The sequence below is a fragment of the Thermobia domestica genome, chromosome 5, assembly GCF_964235325.1.
Source record: "Thermobia domestica chromosome 5, izTheDome1.hap1.1, whole genome shotgun sequence".
Lineage (NCBI taxonomy): Eukaryota > Metazoa > Arthropoda > Insecta > Zygentoma > Lepismatidae > Thermobia > Thermobia domestica.
Genome location: NC_137458.1, coordinates 23,793,155 through 23,799,336, shown reverse-complemented (window position 1 = coordinate 23,799,336; position 6,182 = coordinate 23,793,155). Strand labels below are relative to the sequence as shown.

Genomic DNA, 6,182 nt, shown 5'->3' with positions numbered 1-6,182 from the left:
TAATGTGCCATTACAGTCTAATGAGATTATGTTTTTAATAGGAGGGTGCCCGAAATTTTTTGCACCGACTGTATCTGACGTTTAACAAAAAATTTCTGGCTGTTCATATAATTCGTAATATTGTTCGTTATTCTATTTCAGATTAACACGGAAAACTGTAAAAAAAAAAATTCATTACGGATTATAGTTTTGGGAATCAATATCTTTATTTATATTTTAAATTAGTTATAAGTCTTGTATATGGATGTGTAAATGGATTATTACAATTCTTACGGTGTCAGTGCTATCCGAAAATATAGATCCACTATTGGATGGAACTTTCAGATTAAATAACCAATCTAAAATTCGACAGAATTTTCAGGACCACCCTTCACCTCTCTTTTAGATACCTAGGTCCTTCTAAAATCTAGTTTAATCCAGATTTTACCAAATTTTATTCGTTTCAAAGCCCCACCGCCAAAATGCTTAGTTTTGATTGGCTGATAAACCCACGCTATGATATTAGGGCGCAATTATTTCCATTCCATGCCGGGAAGTCTTGCTGACAATAGCCAGATTTGGACCTTCCAGCTTAAAAGTCAGAAATGAGGTAGAAAAGCTGCAACAAGGTAACATTTGGGAGTTTTTTAATATCTAACATCTCTGGAAGTCTTAAGGAGCCAGAAACTATTAAATTTAGTACAAAAAAACTGAACTAAAAAGCTGAAATAGGAAATGCAGTATAGTAACGCCATGTTGAGCAGATATAATGAGTGATGGACAGGTTCCACGAAGTGCATCAGTTTGCTAGTGGTTCTTAAATATCCACAGACAGTTTCGGAAGAGTGGTGTTTTTCCCTTTAAATACTTTTATCCTTAAAACTATTCCTGTTAGAGTTACGTTAGGCCTGTCCATCTATAGATCTGTTTATGTAGGTAGCGAGTGATTTTTTTTAATTACATACATGGCGGTATTTTTAGGTCTGTTTGTAGTGTTAGTAACCATCAGCATGTACGTGTAAATTTGCAGTAAGGGCTCCTATCAGACTCCCAAATTGGGAGTACGGCTTCCAGCGGGATGAGTTGAACATGTAGTTTGTTTCCGGGTTCCTGCCCCTTCAGGGCAGGGGTCCTATTGTTAGCCAATACTTTGATATGTCCCCTCGGGGGCATTGATTAAACAGTTAAGAATGTGATTTAGTAAATACAGGGCCAGTTGGCCCTGTTCCTTTCTTTCCCTTTCCTTTCGTTACCTTGCATAGAGCCGATTTAAAATGGTAAAATCTGTGAATGTTTTCTGTGTATATTTATTAGTATAACATGTATTAATGTAGTGTGTAGCATGGATGTGGCATGTATGTGTATATTTGTAATGTAGTAAACATTTTCTAGTATCAGTGGTAGTGGTAGTTAAGTGATGAAAGAGTGTGTGAGATGGTTGAGTATGGACAGTGTAGTATTTACTATGCGATATTTTTATTCCGTCATTAAGTGAACTCACACAATATTCAAAAGTGAACGTAATATAGTATAATAATTCCGTGTACAAGGTCACATTCAGTTGTTCAAGGGTTGATTATATTATCGCTAGCCTCTAGTGTCGAAAGTCAGTACTAACCGTCATTCTTCTGTCGAGGTACTTAGTGATTTAGTTTTCATGAAATTGACCTTTCTTTCCGAAATAAAACCTAGAAGGTATAATTCCCAGCCCATATGAATGTACAGTTAGGTCAAGTGACCCGAAATTAATATATTCTAAAAATTTCAACATTCTGCCTAGTCTAGAAATCGAAATATTTAAATAAATAAACAATACGTAAATTTTTAACAGAAGTCGGGCGATATGATGCTAGTTCTTCGCTTTGAAATTATATTAAATGTTCATTTTTCTTCGTGGCTGCAGAAGTTTATTGTTGCTGCAGAATTTCATAAACATTAAATATTATCGCGGATAATTCTATTTTCAGTGAACATACGTAGGATTTTTTTTTTTTTTTCGTTCTTAATAAAGCTACCAGGTATTACATAGTTTTGTGTGTGTGTGGTGAAAGTCTTGAGTTCGAGTGAGGTTGTCGTGCGGTGATCGGAATGGGAAATGTTTGTAGTCATTATAGATTTTAAAGTGTTATGATGAAATGTGTAAATAGGCTGGGCGTAGATAGAGGAAACAGGGTGTTTGTGGAATATAGCGACGTAGTAAATGAAAAAGATGATGACATGAATATTATATAAATGTTAATATGAATATGAATATAAAGTATATGAATATTGTAGTAAATGAATATAGAATATAGGACACCCATATAGTTAAATATATAGTAGCCCAGTGAATACTTCGCCGCGTGTTGATATATAGATATTGAGTAGATACGTGTAGCTACAAACATCTCAGGTTCTGACCCCTGCACCATAATATCACGCGGACCGGAGGGCGATATATAGTCGGACTATGGTAATACTTTGTAGTTTTATATGTTATAATAATAATCAACCATAGTAATACCATCTGATAGAATAGGTAGCATCATATAACCGCTGACTAGACATATTGAATAATAAATTATGGAAAGACAATAGTTATACAACAGGGCTGTAGTGAATTATATTTTTTGGTCAGTTTTAAAATAGAATATCCTGCTCCGTGAGATTTTTTTTTTTTCTTCACGTTACCTACTCGGGCTAGCTTACAATGTTCATGGAGGCGACAGCTCTGACCGGGTTACAGAATCAAAACAATTAAATATTGAAATTTATTATCGCGTACCCGGATGTCGACCCCTAGTCCCTTTAAGTATTTTCATTTCTTTTCTTAGTTTAATTAGACGAGGGAAATTAACGACATCCCAGACTGTGGCGTGTCTGCGCAGGGTAGCTATCGGTGAAGTTTGGCAATTGAAATCACCGATCCAAAATTCAGTTTATTTAATTTTTTTTATTTTGGCAAATCATTAATTAGGGATATCTTAGCTATTACTCTAATTTCATTACTATCCTGGAATCTTCTAGTTTCCAAGAGGTCGGATGATTTTTTTTTTCTTTCTTTTGAAATTCTAAATTAACGCCGTCTCTAACCTTCCGGAGGATTTCGGGGTCTGCAAGGGTGTTGACCGGATACGGTGAGTGGTGGGATTTCCCTAAAGCCTTTGTCTTTCCGAAAATCCCATCGTGGACACAGACTTGTCTCATCTTCGCAGACAGTTTTATCGGCTAGTTATTTGGTAAGCCGAACCCCTTTTGGCATGTTAAGAATATTTTGGCTATGGATTTTGTTGAGAGCGAAATTCGACTTCCATCTTTGTAGCGTTAGTTATTTCTCACTTAAGTCTTTGGCGCCCCTATTCTTCGTCTTCCTTCTTCTTTATCTCTCTCTCTGTCTTCATTTCTTCAAGTTTTTTTTTAACTTTTCCAACCTTCCCCCCCCCAAGATTTTGAACTTGTTACTTACGATTTATTTAACGTACAACTCTGATCTGAAATTACCGGCTGAGACATTGCAAGACACAATTCATGGATAGAGTAGATAGTGATTGGGTCCTCCATCACATTTTGACCTATCGCCGAAATGAACAAAGACTTCGTAGTTGACGACACTTAAATTACGTTCTTTCACCGTCGTCCTCTTAAGTTATTTTTTAATCCATTGGTCACTTTCCTTCCGTTTTGGTTTTTGTTTACCTTGTAGTTGACCTGGGCCCAGAAATTGTATTTTAGGTTATCTAGTTATATCTTTAGGAATGCTCTGTGTTACGTGCCTGCCTTCCAAAGTTTTTTTTCTTCATGATTTAAACACGAATTGATTATATAAGAGTGAAAAATTTATAGATGCGCGGTATCAAGTAAAAATCAATTTTCTTTTTTCATATGTAATGTCGGAAGTCATTTGTTTTGGGACAATGTTTGCAACCTTGTAAAAATTTTATTATTGGGGTGATTAATTTAAATGTGTGCGCATTTATAATAAATATATATATAGAGAGAGAAATGAATACGTCGAAATGTATATGTAAGTAGTATGTGAATATGATTTTAAAGTAAAAGTATGATATTAAATGTATTATGAATATATGTAAGAGCGCTCGTGTCTGTCCCCCTAAACGTGTATTGGTTGCTATAGTTTACCCGTGAGTTCTCCGACGAATTTAAGAATGTAGATTTTGTCAAGAATACCGCCGTGCACTCAAGTAATTTTCCTTTTCTTCTGAATCGATGTACATGATAACCTCTGTAATTATGTAATGGCATGTATTGAAAAGTAACGGCAGGTCTAAACGTAACCCACATCATAACGAATATTATCCCTGAACAACTAACCTAAAACCATTGTGGAAAGTGCACCTTGAATCCTTCTCACCATTCATATGTATCCTGTGACTTGACCAGTTTTTTTTTTATCCTCAATTTGAACCTTTATACTCTGTACACCTGTGGAAGATTGTTTTTTTTTTTAATCCGAACCATGTATACATATATCCAAAAGTGATCTAAAGGAAAGGTCTCATGACGTGTCCCTGTGTTGAACAAATAAGTAACTTGAAATTATTCGATTAATAAATTTGTGAATGGACTATCTAAGAGGAGAAACATCCTCTGGCGAAAGTGATTATTTTTTTTGAAATCCCAAGATGGGTCTAAACATCGCAGTGTGCGAGTGCAGATATAAACTGCGAAGAGTTACAAACTAAATATAGTCGATGAATGTTTTTTTGTAAACCAATAGTTTATATATATACATATATAGAGAGAGATATATATATACACACAAACTAAGTTAAATGGAGCGAAATGTTTTGGACACTACGACTAGTGCGTGATTTGTGATTTGAACGCTCAAAATTATTAATATTTTATTGATCAATGTGAGGTAGAGACTCATATAAGTTCTAATACAGCTAAAAGTTTTTTTTTCACTTTTCTTTCCTCTTTGTCCAACTTTTTTTTTTTTAAGTGAAATAAGTGTCTTTTTGCGTATGTCGCAAATTATAATTTTGCTTTAGCATGCCTAAGATATGATACATGTAATTATATTTTTTTTTCATTTGTTAATAGGATTGAATATATAAAAATTTACTAAAATATAACACTTTGTATTCTATTGATATATAGCCAAGAACTTGTGCTTTTAATATTTTCTTCATAATTATTTGTTTGTCTTTTCTTTTCACTATGAATGTAATAAACTATTTGTACCCTTGTAGCTAGTTGATTTTCCTTTAAACATATACACACTGTCCTGAGTGAGTGAGCGTGTGAATGCATGATAGATTTAATATAAGTAATTTTAGTGATATCATTTGTTGTATTAACATCTATAATATATGTGTCATGTTTTAATATATGTGTTAAGGTAAATAACCTAGGTCATGAAGGACCGCTACTAATGGTTTAAATCGGCTCTAAGAGTGAAACGGAAATAGCAGGATAAGCCTAAATACGACATCTTTCTTCCAGGAAGTTGAAATTCTTATTGATACGATATGTAAATTTATATTGAGTTTACAAGTCTGATTTTTTTTCTTTCCTCTTGGCTAATTCATATGTGTGGTCGATCCTAGAGAACAGAGTTCAGATACTGGATGGTTATCAATCACCGGTCGGAATAACCGTACAAAGAATAATTTCACCTTTCTCGTTTCCAGGTCTAGGTCTGGGCAATCCCACGGTCGTGGTGCCTGGAGCTAGGTCTGGGTGATATGAGGGAACATGTGTCTATTCCGAAGCATTCCCAAAATTGATTAGTCGTTAATAACATTTAGAATGATTCATCTCTCAACTACTTTCCCGACCTTTTACTATATTTCCAGAATTATCCAGTAATCTGCTTTCTTATTAAAATACCCTATTTCTTTTCTTTCTTCTTTTCCTACCTCCTTCTTTTACCCTTCTACTTTCTTTTCTTTCTTTTCTATTTCTAAATGAAAGAAAACGGAGTCATGACTGAGAGTAGTCGCTATTGGCACGGTCAATAAGTTGTTTAGATGAGTTTTCTTCGGGAGTCCGATATGGAATAATCAACAATAACAAGAAAGTTTATTAGAATTTACTTTATTGGAAAATAATCCGGATTTCAATCAGTAGGTGATGTTTCGTAATCGTCCTCGTTAAAGAGAATTAATTTTAGCGACTTCTCTCCAGTACATTGCACTTCTTTATTATTATTATTATTATTATTATTATTATTTTTTTTTTCCGTTTTCTTTCAATAT

General features: G+C 34.2%; 1 long non-coding RNA gene across 1 annotated transcript in view; it reads left to right on the top strand.

Moving 5' to 3' along the window:
- The first annotated feature begins 229 nt into the window (after positions 1-229).
- The window catches only part of LOC145684606 (uncharacterized), a 32,287-nt gene continuing 26,334 nt past the window's right edge, over positions 230-6,182 (top strand). Inside the window, exon 1 of the long non-coding RNA XR_014131337.1 lies at positions 230-608. This is a non-coding gene — a long non-coding RNA (uncharacterized LOC145684606). The remainder of the gene's footprint in view (positions 609-6,182) is intronic.